At 36.7% G+C, this 14609-nt stretch overlaps 1 protein-coding gene across 1 annotated transcript in view; it reads left to right on the top strand.

The window, feature by feature from the left end:
• The first annotated feature begins 1625 nt into the window (after nt 1–1625).
• The window catches only part of LOC123872446 (5-hydroxytryptamine receptor), a 73588-nt gene continuing 60604 nt past the window's right edge, over nt 1626–14609 (top strand). The window contains exon 1 of the mRNA XM_045916721.1: nt 1626–2051. The gene's annotated coding sequence lies outside the window, so the exon portion shown is untranslated. The remainder of the gene's footprint in view (nt 2052–14609) is intronic.

Here is a 14609-nt window from a genome sequence, read left to right as displayed (position 1 = left end):
GGATGGCAAAATTCAAAATGGCCACCATGAAAATTAAAAAATATATTTAAAAAGTAAGTGATAGATAATATTATCTTGTATGATGATACGGAACTCGTCGCATACAGGGTGTAACCAGAACGTTAGCAAAAACTTAACGTTATTATTATGATATACTACCATAACACAATCCAATGCCAATAACCATTTGCCTTATCTTGTAGTTTTAGTGATTTAGTATTTTTCAAACCCGCAATGTATAGAGTGCAAAACTCGGGTCAATGCCCCACCTACGACGCGGCATTGACTTTGTCAGCGTCAGTCAGATCTTTTATTGGCAATACATTGAAAATACAGGATTTTTTAATTTCTTTTTCGTAGTTTTTTTACCTGTCTACGTTTTTGCTAGCGTTTTGGTTACGCCATGTACGTATCTTAACAGAAAAAAGTTACCTTAAACATAAAATTGACGAACAATAAAGTTTGAACATGAACGTTGAACATTACTCACTAGCGTGGATAAACCAATTTTCCACACGCAAAAATATTCCCCTCATGCCCCATTAGAGTGAGGCAAACATAAGGCCAAGACCATTGATAGATCCCACAGATATACAGTTGGTGACAAATGGAATTTTTAAGTTCTAGTTTTTGTACTAGGTATGAGAACAGATTTAAATGCAAAGAAACACTGATCACTCAAGATATTATAAATCACTAGTCGATGTCCGTGACTTCATCCGCGTGGATTTAGGTTTTCAAAATCCATTCAGAAGGAGTAACAAACATACACACAGACATACACACATACAAACAAACTTTCGCCTTTATAATATTAGTGTGATCATTTTCGAATTTTCAAATGCATTTTTAGTTACGCCTATATTTTTATCTACCTCGTTTTGATTCGTCCGTGTGGATTTAGTTCTAAAAATCTCGGGGAACTTCTTTAAAATATCCTTGCTTTTTTTTCCGTTGCGATATGATTGAAGGACAAATACACTTTTGCCTCGCTGATGCCCGCGACTTCATCCGCGTGGATTTAAGGGATCCGCTGTAGGAACTCTTTGATTTTTCCAAGACAAAAAGTAACCTGTGACACTCTCCGGGTCTTTAACTATATCCATACCAAAAATCACATGAAACCCTTATTCCGTTGCGGAGTGATGCGAAGATAAACGAACAAACTAACACACTTTCCGCAGTCTCTATAATCTCGTGGGAACTCTTTGATTTTCCGAGATAAAAGTAGTCTACTATCCTACATCACTCTCCATGTCTTTAACTATATATTTGCAACGTGATTGAAGGACAAACCAAGAAACACATTTTGGCATTTCATCATCATCATCATCATCAGACTGTGGGCCTCCACTCTTGGACATAGGCCTTCCCTATAGAGCGCCACCACACCCGGTCCTCAGCCTTCCTCATCCAGCCACTTCCCGCCAGCCGCTTTATATCGTCGGTCCATCGTGCTTTTGGCATTTATAACGTTGGTTGTGTAGGGATCTAGTTTATTTCATATCCATGTCCATAGCACATTATCTGCTACGTCAAAAGCAAACATTCGCGAACTAAAAAAGGAACAATGTACAAAGATCGCGGAACACAATTTTTCGCACTAACTCCAAGGAGGCTGCGAAATCAACAGTTTTGCGCGCGCCACGGTCCATCTCACCCCTCAGTCATTCCCAGTCCAACGTACTGAACGTACGTCACTTGCCCACCTCACCCGATGTATATAGCACCGATATCCTATACGAAATTCAAATTTTAGAACGCGGAAAAATATTTGAATTTGGAACGCGATACTACTCGTAAACGAACTCGTTCCAATTAGGAATAAAAACTTGACGCTATAATAATTTTAAGTATTTTTTTTTAATTTTAGTACATAGTTTTTTTTATCTGTGATAAAAGTGTTGTGTTTTTTTTAAAGCGTGGACTTATGATGTGGTACTCTAATGATGCGGGGTAGATATGGGCATGACAGTACGGGTGTATGAGGTAATGATGATGGTGAAATGATTACCAAGGACTCGAGACGCCACTGATCGCGTAGCGGCCAGGTATGTAGGATTAGTTTTTTTTTTAGATTGTAAATATTTATTTGGTGGAATAAAGTGCAATCAGGGTGTTAAATTAAAATTACACTGCACACATATTTTATCCGAATATTATTATATTATAAGCACTATGTATTATATTATATTATAAGCATTATATATTATATTATATTGTAAGCATTATGAAAAAATATTACATTTCAATAAATATTTTTTTTAGAAAAGAGATATTATTAATCTGAAATCGTTACGGACCGAATTTTTAAGGCATAATCGGTAATTATACCTAAACCTTAGGATTAGATGTTGTCTACGACTTCATTCGCTTGAATTTAAGTTTTTAAAAATCCCGTGGGAACTCTGGGTTTTCCGGGATAAAAAGAAGCCTATGGCCGTCTCCTGGATGCAAATCTCTGTACCTGTCAAAATCGGTTAAACTGATGGGCCGTGAAAAGGTAACAGACAAACAGACAGATAGAGACACATTCCGCATTTATGATGTTAGTTGAATATTGGACCGCTGACGATGACGGTCAAATCTTGGACCGCTGAACATTTTTAATAATATACCTATCTATGAATAAATGAATTACTTTTACACTTTATACGAGTACATTATAAATCATGATTATATGCAATTTATGTACAAAAATTATAACTTTCCTCGCGTGAACCAAACTATAAAAAACTGGCTCAAGACTGTGTTGGTCGGTTTAATTTTTGACATCAATGTTACCCAATAGTGATTTATTATGTATGCATTTTTTTTGGACCTCGATAAAAATTTTCAACAGTATTCGGACCCCACTTAAAATTACTTGCCGGCCCCTGGGCTAGACTATGCAGTATACTGACCGAGGTAGCTGCCAGCTCTCCGGTTACCCGTGGACTCCGTGAGTTGGGATGACAGCTACTTAAAAATGGGTCTAGCATTCTCGCCCCACGAATGCATGATTTCCACCCTAAATGGCACAAATATGAAATTATTTTCTGTAAGATATTTACTGAAAAACTATAAGAGATAATAGGAAAATAGACTTGAAATTAAATAAAACAACTTACACTTTAATCATATTATATCAAAGCATATATTGTAATCATATATTACAAAAGTTAAATAGGTATACTTCATTAGCATTTATTTTAAAAGTTAAATACTAATTTGACATCTTAATCACATGGTGTAAGTAATTAATTGGCAGATTAACAAATTACGCTTTGATAACATCGGTCTGGAGGTCAAGAGAAATAATTGCTATAAGTATGAAAAAGTTAATAAAATGGTCAAGTGCGCGTCAGAAAACGCAAGAGATAGGGTTCCGTAACCATACCTGTTGTTAAAAACTTCTACGGTCATTATTATTCAAAACGGTAGTTTTTAAGGTTCCGTACCTCAAAAGGCAAAAGGAACCCTTAATAGGATCACTATGTTATCTATAATATTATGTAGTGTGTGTCAATTCAAATCAATACCTATAGCTCTATCAAATCATGAAGTTTGGCACATAACAAAGTCTTATAGCACAAGTAGAGAAAAAAATCTGACAATCGTTAATTTTTACAGTTTACCGTTACATCACAAAAAAAAATAAGGTTTATATTTTTGACCGAATAATATTAGGTAGTTAATTAGCCAAATCAAATAAAGCTTATGGAAATATTATAAGCTTTATCAGTTTTATCTAATAAAAAGATACATTTATTGCTAGTTTCAATCACAGTAATCACAAATACAAAAATACTTAAATATAAAAATTACAAAGCAAAAATGTCATCCAAATCACTGTAAAGAGGCAGGGTGCCCAGAACATAATATGCCCAGGGCCAGAACATAATCTGCCCATCACAAAGATGTTCTAAATCTTAACATTCAAATATTTTTATTCCGCTTCGCTTATTATAAATCCCTTAAAATTATTCTAATATTGGGTTTAACAGGACTCTCTCCGTCACTTACTCCATACAATCGTAGTTCCAATTTCATTTGAATATTAAGCAACCAAAGTCGATATAATTTTGCAGACATATTCTAGAAACTAATATATTATGTGCCTGTGGTGTTTTAGATTTTTCTAAAAATATGTAGTTTTAAAATTACAGGGGCTCAAATTTGTATGTGAATTTTTAAGACCGCGTAACTTTGAAACCGAATATTTTAACAGAAATCTGGAAAACCACAGGCATAGATATTAGTTTCTAGAATATGTCTGCAAAATTTCATGGACTTTGGTTGCTTAATATTCAAATGAAATTGGAACTACGTTTGAATGGAGCGAGTGACGGAGAGACCCCTCTTAAATGGTGGTAGCTATATTAGACAAAGTGTATAGCTTTAACATGACATAGGAAACGTGTCAAGTTATGCATTACCATAATAATTAACAAAGCCACCCCTATAATATAATTAATATCACTTTCCGTTTCGCAAACACATCATTAACAATTAATAATGATTTAATTACTATCACAATACTCAAGTGTCTATGCCTGTATTAGAGAGGATGTATATTTAAATTAAATTAAGGGTTGCACGAATGGCGTAATATCACACAAATGAGAATACAATATCTTCTCAGGCTGTTTGCGACGTTATGCAATTATTTCAAATTAAAATTGCGTATTTTCATAATATTATGGCATGGTTTTTCCATAATAAAATATAAGCTACGCTGGCAAAGATATGTTTGCCCGGATGGCAAATTGGATCGTCAAGTGTATCTACCACTGGTTCGGAATGCCTTTCCTACCGAGAAGAACCAGCAAGAAACTCGGCGGTTGCTCTTTTCAAAGATTTGATATACAATATTATGCCATGTATAAAAGTAATTGAAGTCCCGCACATTGTTGGAGCGAGCTGCAGTTCCAATCCACGCTCTTATATCATTAACAAAATCTTCGATTGTATAATATGCTTTTTTCAGGAGCATAATAATTTTGATAGATTTTTTTAAACTTTTGTAAAAGTCTAAAATTGTTTCCAGATTTTTTTTATAAAAGACTAGCTGTACCCGGCATGCGTTGCAATGCCGTAAACAAACATGATTTTTTTTATTCATATATATATAGTTTTTTTGATGCAGGAACCATCTCGGGCACCCTCAGAACACTCTACCAAAGTTTCATAACAATCTGATCAGCGGTTTAGCCGCCTATAGAACACAAACATACAAACATTGATTTTTATTTATAAGATTATACCCATTATGTTATTAAAGATTATAACCATTCCCATATACTTAAATGACTTTAGGACCTTCAAAAACATTATAATAAAACATAATATATATAATATAATAATAATAATATCACAGTAAACTGGTGTCTGTACCTCCATTAAAGCTGATGTATGTTTAAATTCATTAAGGTGTACCTAATGCTAATGGGTTACTGCAGAGGCGTGATGTTCGAGAGATTACATCTGCGCAAGCTGTTCCCGACTCTATGCACTAATATTTCAAAGGAAAATTTAGAAATATTGATAAAGGGTGTAACCAAACCATTAGCAAAACCGAAGATAATACTGAAGATTACTGATAAGATACCATTAAAAAAACTACGATTTTTTTATGAAACCTCTAATTCTAAAAATTCACAAAATATGGCTAATAAACATCTGACTGACGCTAGATGTCAACGAACATTCCGTTAATAAGTCACTCGAAGTCAATGCCGCGTCGTAGGTGGAGCATTGACCCAAGATTTGCACGCTGTACAATGCGGGTTTGAAAAATATTAAATTACTAAAACTGCAAGATAAGGCAAATAGTTAGTGTTAAGGTAGTATAATAATAACGCTAACTTTTTGCTAGCGTTCTGGTTACGCCCTGTATAAAAACGAAACACCACTCACTCACTGACTAATAATTATGAAATCTCAGGAACTATAAAAGCCTAAAAACTCGAAATTTGGAAGGCAGGACGTAGGTGTCAGTCAGCTAAGATACGGTTTTGAGAAAATCCTCCCCTAAGGGGATGGAATGGGATTGCAAGGAAGGTTGTATGAAAGTCCTATGTTTTTGAAGTTAGAGAAAGATCATGATGATTTTAATGGATTTGTACTACAATATACAGACCCGCACCGCTAAATGCGAAGTATACCTACCCACCTACCTAAGTTAGAATCCATCAAGAATCACAAACCCTGCGATGTAATTAATCTTTGATAAAGAAACCCATTAATCAGCCATGGGCCTTGATAACCCTAATTCCGAGCACTTTTGGAGATTTCAACCGTATCAGATATAAGGGTAGGTAGTCCTTTATCATGGTAAAGCTTTTGCCTATTATTTTCTGATTTATTAACACCAGACCTCCCACTGTACCTTGTAGTAGCGCTTATACTAGGGAGATCCTGGATCTTGGGCTTGTTTTTACTACCGGACATTGGATACAGCAGGTTGCAAAGGAAGGTAGAATATTCATACTTCATTCTTTCCGAATACGAGAATTCTCGAGCTGAAGTCGAGAATTCTCGATCGTAGTAGGTACTATTCGTATGAGGGGCTGTGCTCTATTTAGAATAGAACAGAAGAATAGAAATAGATTTATTTACTGATCCAACACATGTTAATTACACAATAAATATTTGCAAAAATAACGCCTTAAAATCTAATCCAAACAGTTCTTTTAGCTGAAATCGTTTTCCGAAACCGAGAATATCTCCAATTCGGAGCATTATGCTCGGATCGAATTCATCACAATATCACTGATTTGAACGCTTGCGTACTGCATCAGATTCAAATCCGAGCCGCGAGCAAGCGATGCAGTGCGTACAGAGCCTAAGGTGGAATATTATCCAACTATTAATTATTATCAAACCTAAAACGTTTTGCCTAACACAATAATATCAAATTTCAATTATGTCTTCATTGTGTGCAGCGATAAGGGCGCTAATCACTTCATAGTTTCGGGATGGGTAATCGATTATACTACATGTAATCGATTATACACGATGGGTAATCGACTATCCTCTCGGCCGGTTCCGAAACCTGATCGTAAAACCTCTTTATTCGCAATCAATCAAGGATAAATGGCGTAACATTGTTAACAATGGGTCTGATTTTGTTATCTTAGCTCAGTGTATTGTTGCGTTGTTGCGAAACAAAACAAGCTGCAAAACTTGAATATGAGCCAGAATTCTGAGCTTTCTAGTTCGTGTTATTGCCTTATCTAGTGGCTATCTTATTCAGCAGCAGGTCATGTCGTCCCAAGTTTGAGTCTTGAGTTGGTCAAAAACGTCTGGCAGGAGGCTTCGGCCATATGTCGAGTAGATGTGCTTCGGCCGTGGCTAGTTACCACCACTGCCAAAGCCGTGTCGCCAAGCGACTTAGCGTTCCGGTACCGCCAACCGAATCCGATAACTTCGGACCCAGTTTCTGCCTTGCCGGTTGAACTTCAGAGAAGGACTGAGGGAGAGAGACTCCGGCTCGAATAAACCCTTCACGATTGATTTTTGAAAGTTTTACTCCCAAGGAGGTTAAATAGGGGCTGTAAATTTTTCACTACGAAAGGTAAAATTTAACTTACTAGATACTTACCCCGTCAAGTCGAGGAAAAGTTTTTCTAAGCAAAAATTCGACTGATAAAACCGCTTCCCAAACCAATTCCTGGCTACGGCCATGATGACTTCCCTTTGAGAAAGGTCGAATAGTAGTCATATAAAATGAGAAGTGTAATATCGTAATAGTCCAACTGCCACTCTAGATAACAAAATCCTTTCCATTGTGATCCAAGCTACGTCGTTCACAGATTGATCGCAAATAAAGAGGTCTATAAGCGCCGCTCGGGATCAATTCAGAAATAAATCGATTACACGTCGTATTAGCAAAACTATGAGGCCAAGTGACCATTGATTGATTGAACTAGCTAAAATATACCTGTAAGAACTAACTTTTTTGCTCTTGTCTTTACCAAATCAGGAATTATTGAAATGTCATCATAACTTTTAATATAACCCCCGGCCCAAAAGGTGGTGTTATAAGTTTGACGTGCGTATCTGTGTATCTGTCTGTGGCATCGTAGCTCCTAAACTAATGAACCAATTTTAATTTAGTTTTCTTTTTGTTTGAAAGGTGGCTTGATCGAGTGTGTTCTTAGCTATAATCCAAGAAAATCGGTTCAGCTGTTCGAAAGATATCAGCTCTTTTCTAGTTACTGTAACCTTCACTTGTCGAGGTTGTTATAAATTTTTAATTTACACTTGTTTATATTTTATATTTGACCTTTGTAATAATATGGGCACGGTTTGCCTGAATATAGTTTTGTTATTATTTATTATAGTCATCATCATAGTCATTATCATGTGTGATAAAAATAATATTAAAAAAAATTACAATAATTCAGACTCGTATATAGGTACCTCAAAAATCCTTATAAAGAACCTCGTTAGTATGAAACTATCTAGCAATTTCTATTACTGTCCTGTTAGAAATTCCTGGCGTGCGGACAGTAAAGAACCGATTACTGTTTTACTTTTTTTTAATAATGAAGCAATTTCCGAGCAAGTGAGAGAAAAATAGATTATAGTAAAACTTCGCTCGGAATCACTCGAGACATTAATCGATTACACAAGCAAAACTATGAGGCCATTAGCTCTTCACCACGCCGAGGCTAAGTGCCTACTCGAAACTTGGATCCGACAGAATGGGCAAAAAATGTTCAGCATCTCACACCGGCAGCTTAAATGATCCTTTTTACACGGCTACCCAAAAAAAGGAATGAAAAGTTTTGGTTCATGTAAGAAAGTAGAAAGAAAAAATGTTTATTTGGTGCCACAGAAAGTATAGATAGAATAATAATAATTACTTGAAAAAAGATGCGCGTTGTGTGGTATCAAAATAGACTCCACTCAACATTTGCTGCACCTGTGTCAGCAACGCACAGCGCTGGTCTTCCGTGGAGCCAGAAGTTTATCTGTGGTGGATGCTCGATAACTTCGGTCAGATTGCTAGAAAAAACAGTTGGTCACTATCAAGATCGGAGGAAAGAGACCCAGAGAGTGAGTGATGCGGCCCGAGGTGTTGGTCCGACCAGATCAGAGAAGAGGTTGACACACCCTTCTGCAATGCCTTCCGTATGGCCTCTGACAGGGAAAAATAGCGCAACATCGTGAAGGTCTCAAGGGATCCTCAAAATTGAGGGACGAGTGCGAGAAGAAATATGTATGTAAGTTTCTGTGTAACACCATATCTTCTAAATGGCTGAACAGATTTGGATACGTATACGGGATATCGTTTTAATCATTGCATCATTCTGAATGACACTGCTTAAATTTTTTTTGAAAAAATTCAACATGGCGACATCTTTTTCTTAGTCTATTAGTTTGATTAAGAAGTTGTGGACAACAGAATTAGCTACAATGTAAAAATTGTAGAGAAAAAAATTAGGGTCATCATTTTATATCTATACCTTCGGTTTATCTATAGTTTTCCTATACAATACCCAATGCTCAAAGTTAAGGTATCTTTCTATCAGAAAAAAATCACAAAAGATGATTTATAAAGGCCATAAAACCCTCGGATTTGATTTCGGGCAGCGGTATAGCCATTCGGTTGCAATATTTTTTTCTATTTCGGATCTAAGAAGCTATTCACGTATTAAGTCACATATTATTATTATAGGAAGAAGGGCAATAAGGTAAGGTTGTCAACTGTACTTTAATATACTAGATTATGCCCGCGACTTCGTCTGCGTGGACTACACAAATTTTAGCCCCTTAGGGGTCTATGTCATAGTAGCTATCTCTAAACTCATCCCAAACTGTCCAGTAGGAGCTGTGCGTTGATAGATCAGTCCGTCAGTCAGCTTTTACTTTTATATATTTCAATTAGTAGCACTTAATGGTAACTTAATGGTAGTTTGATTCTGCGTAGGTAATTGCTGTAAAAATATTGTATAACTAGCTGATACCCGCGACTTCGTTCGCGTGGATGTAGGTTTTTTAAAAATCCCGTGGCAACTCTATAATTTTCCGGGATAAAAAGTAGCCTATGTGCTAATCCAGGGTATAATCTATCTCCATTCTAAATTTCAGTAGGTAGGTAGTTCATTTTTCTTCTCGGTAGGAACAGCATTCCGAACCAGTGGTAGATTATTTTGACGATTCAAAAGCACTTGTAAAAGTTTAATTGAATAAAAATAATTTGAATTTGAATTTGAATTCAGCCCAATCCGTCCAGTAGTTTTTGCGTGAAGGAGTAACAAACATACACAGACATACACACACACATACAAACTTTCTCCTTTATAATATTAGTGTGATATGCAAATATATTATTGTTGAAGAAATCTATCACCTACGCAAAAATACTATTAAGTACCTACTTACTATGCTTCAGTTGGATTGACTGATTATAGCCCTAATAAAACTAAATTAAAATCGGTTCACTCGTTTAGGCGCTACGATGCCACAGACAGATACACAGATACACACGTCAAACTTATAACAGCCTTATTTTTGGGTCGGGGGTTAATAATAAGAAAGTTTCTAACAAAATATTATGGCCACAAAGAAACAGGTTCAAAATGCAACCTTTGACCACAATTAAACAGAATTTTCTCGTAAAATGCAATTTGTGGTTATATCAAAATACGGAAAATGCGGAACCTGTCGCGCGCGAGTCCGACTCGGGCTTGACCGGTTTTTCGGGCAAGCCACGAATCTCCACGTTTGAGCTATTTAACCCTGCGGCAACTTTTCTGGCACCTCGCGCTAAAAACTTCGCATAATATTTCACACCAGCCTTTTGTTTGTAGCTTTTATACGTTACGCTGTGCGGATTTCAGCATTATTCGCGTCGTAAAATGATATACGAGCGTGTACCCAAGTTGTGTGTAATGTTTCCTTTTAAAAAAATTCAAACTTTATAAATGTTATGCTGTATTTTTATCTTTTGAAGTACGGAACCCTAAAAAACAAAAATCTGGCCTTTTCTGATCAAATCAGAAATAAGGAGAACCGTAGGAGAACCAGCTGCTCGATTGCGGAAAACCTGCATCAATCATTATTACAATCGCATTTGTTATGATTGGCTGAAGTAATGGTATTCAAAAAAAAAACAAAATTCAAAATACTTTTATTCAATTAGACTTTTACAAATTCTTTTGAATCGTCAAAAGCAGCTACCACTGGTTCGGAATGCCTTTCCTACCGAGAAGAACCACAAAGAAACTCGGCGGTTGCTCTTTTCAAAGATTTGATATACAATATTAAAATGGCATGTATAAAAGCAATTGAAGTCCCGCGTTGCTGGAGCGACATTCTTGTTGCAACAATACATTGTAGTCAATCAGAGGTGATTGCGATCTATCTTTGTAGATGGTATTCTACCGCAATCGAGCAGCAGAGTAACCGACATTGATTTATTGATTTATTGATGCAGAATACTCGGTATGCTTACAGTCAAACACCAAATCGCATATCGAGTTAATAGTTACATACATATACTTAGCTTCTTAAATTCGTTAATCACACTAATATTATAAAAGCGAAAGTTTGTATGTGTGTGTGTGTGTGTGTGTGTGTGTGTGTGTATGTTTGTTACTCCTTCACGCAAAAACTACTGGACGGATTTGGCTGAAATTCGGAATGGAGATAGATAGTATCCTGAATTAGCACATAGGCTACTTTTTATCCCGGAAAATCAAAGAGTTCCCACGGGATTTCGTAAACCTAAATACACGCGGGCGAAGCTGCGGGCATCGGCTAGTGCTAATATAAAAAACATCCAATTCCTGATGCAGAGAAATTAGATTGTTGAGCAAGGTAGGTGCTCGCAAAGTTGGCGCATTTTCGGCAAAAATTGTACGTGTTGTTGCACGGTGAAAAAATGGCAGACTTCTGCACGACATTAGCTCAGCGAGTGGTGAATCTGAATTGGCAATGGGCAGGGCACATTTTTCAAAAAACTGGTACACATTGGGGCCCCAAGGTGCTGGAATGTTAACGAGAAGCATAGCGTTGGAAGACCCCCCTAACTAGCTGGACGGACAACATGACGGACGAATGCCAGGGAGCCGCTGGATTCAGGCGGTGGAAAACCTTGGCGTTTGGCAGACAAGAGACCTTTTTTCCATGTGGCCGTCTATCGGTTGTTGATAATAATGAAGATGATGGGCTTTTCTTGTGTTAGTAATGCAGTGGGACTCTCAATCGTATAATAATAATCATTTATTACATAACTACATAATTATAAGGTTGTATACTTAGACTTAATATCTGGAACTTAGTTTAAGGCTTGTTAACTTGACTTGTTTATTGTTGACTTGACCCATAACCCTTTCTCACTAGTCAATACATATACAATATTATTATCCTTTACAACATGGTTGCCTAGCCGAGATCGCTTCAAAGATAAAGGTGTCTACTGTCTACTATACCTACTTCTTTACATTTTCTTCTTCTTAAAAAAATAAAAGGAAAAGCTGCCATATTGATTTTTTTTTAATTACTAGCCGATGCTCGCGACTTCGCCCGCGTGGATTTAGGTTTTTCGAAATCCCGTGGGAACTCTTTGATTTTCCAGGATAAAAAGTAGCCTATGTGCTAATCCAGGATATTATCTATCTCAATTCTAAATTTCAGCCAAATCTGTCCGGTAGTTTTTGCGTGAAGGAGTAACAAACATACACACACACACACACACACACACACACACATACAAACTTTCGCCTTTATAATATTAGTGTGATAGTGTGATTAGTGTGATAGTCAATTAGACACATGATGATGAAAGGATTCTAACGACACCCTCATACATCCAAATTCCAAAGCTGTTCAAATATTTAGAAGTTATGGTGGAATAAAAAAACTCTCCACATATAAACATACTATGCGAACTCTGAAAATATTACACTGCTTTTTTTGGATAATCGGTTAAAAACCCCCTATCACTCTGATCACATGGATACATTAATTCACTTAATTAAATACCAAGGTAGGATGACACAATCATAAATTATGGTTCGACAATATTTTAATAGCTCCTTATTTTTACTTCTCACATTACATTTTAATGGGAGGCAATTTTCAACCATTTTAATAAGAGAAAATTTGGAAAATCAGAGGCCTACATACCTACAGCAAATCAAAGGCTCTCCATTCAATGTGGAATGCTGAGCAAAATTATTTGGTCAATCCTTTTAAACTTGCAAGCATTGTTTTTAAAAAGTAGGTACTTAAATTACTTTCAGCGTTACAGAAACAAGTGTAAATTAAAAATTTATAACACCCCCGTCAAGTGAAGGTTACAGTAACTAGAAAAGACCTGATAACTTTCAAACGGCTGAACTGATTTTCTTGGATTATAGCTAAGAACAATCTCGATCAAGCCACCTTTCAAACAAAATAAACTAAATTAAAATCAGTTCATTAGTTTAGGAGCTACGATGCCATAGACAGATACACAGATACACACGTCAAACTTTGAAACACCCCTCTTTTTGGGTCGGGGGTTAAAAAATCCTTATAGACTCACTTCATTGTCTATCTGTCTGTCGTGTCTGTCAAGACCCGTCAGGACAATGAAAACCTATAGGTAGGTATTTCCCGTTGATCTAGAATCATGAAATTTGGCAGGTAGCAATGTCTTATAAGGGTTTCTTTTATCCATTCGAGGTACGGAACTCTAAAAATAGAGACGAACCTAGGCCTACTTTTTATCTTGGGAAACCGAAGAGTTGTCAAGGGATTTGTGATTTTTTTAAACCTTTATTCACGTGGACGAAGTAGCGGGCATCATAAAATAAATAGAGCGGAATATGAAGGTGAGAAGGGAAATAAAAGAAAAATAGGGAAAATATAAAATAAAAATAGGTGAAAGTATAATGTACTTAGTACCGTGATGAAATTTCTGAGAAAAGTGTCATGGGAGCAGTACGTGTTCAGATTTTAATATTTTTTACAAGGTACAGCAAGAGCTTTCGCAAAAAATAGGAGTTTTTATGAAACCCGTATTGTTTTCATACAAACTCCTATGTTAGCGAGCTCGGACTTAATAAAAGGTTTCAGGTTCGCCTAGGTTATATAGTAAATCTATGAATGAATGAAAGAATGTCCTCCCGACCGAAAAACCATGACGGCCAAACCCTATATAGATAAGTTAACTGCGCGGGAAATATTATGTGTGTGTGAAATGTGTGCACTTTCCATTCCCTCACTTCCATAGCCCCATGGGACGGAAATCCGACACGACTGGAAAGACATCAAGCGCAGGACCAACGGCTTTACATGCTCGTCGAGGCACGGGGGTAGAACACTACCAACTTCCTAACTTCGGCCTAGTATCATCAGTAGGCTGCGAATTTTTTTACAGAAACCCCCCCAATTACCTAACTATTTTTTGGCCCGACCCTGGAATCGAACCCAGATCCTCGACATCTGCAGTTTGCGTCTCTGGTGCAGTGGTAAGCGCTATGGTCTTATTAGTGGGAGGTCTCGAATTCGAGTCCCGGCAGGGGTTTGGAATTTTATAATTTCTAAATTTCTAATCTGGTATGGTGAAAGGCTTCGGCCGTGATTATTTAGCACCCTACCGGCAAGCTGTGCCGCCAAACGATTTAGCG

This window comes from Maniola jurtina, chromosome 15 (genome assembly GCF_905333055.1).
Source record: "Maniola jurtina chromosome 15, ilManJurt1.1, whole genome shotgun sequence".
Classification (NCBI taxonomy): Eukaryota; Metazoa; Arthropoda; class Insecta; order Lepidoptera; family Nymphalidae; genus Maniola; species Maniola jurtina.
This window is presented reverse-complemented; position numbering and strand designations above follow the sequence as displayed.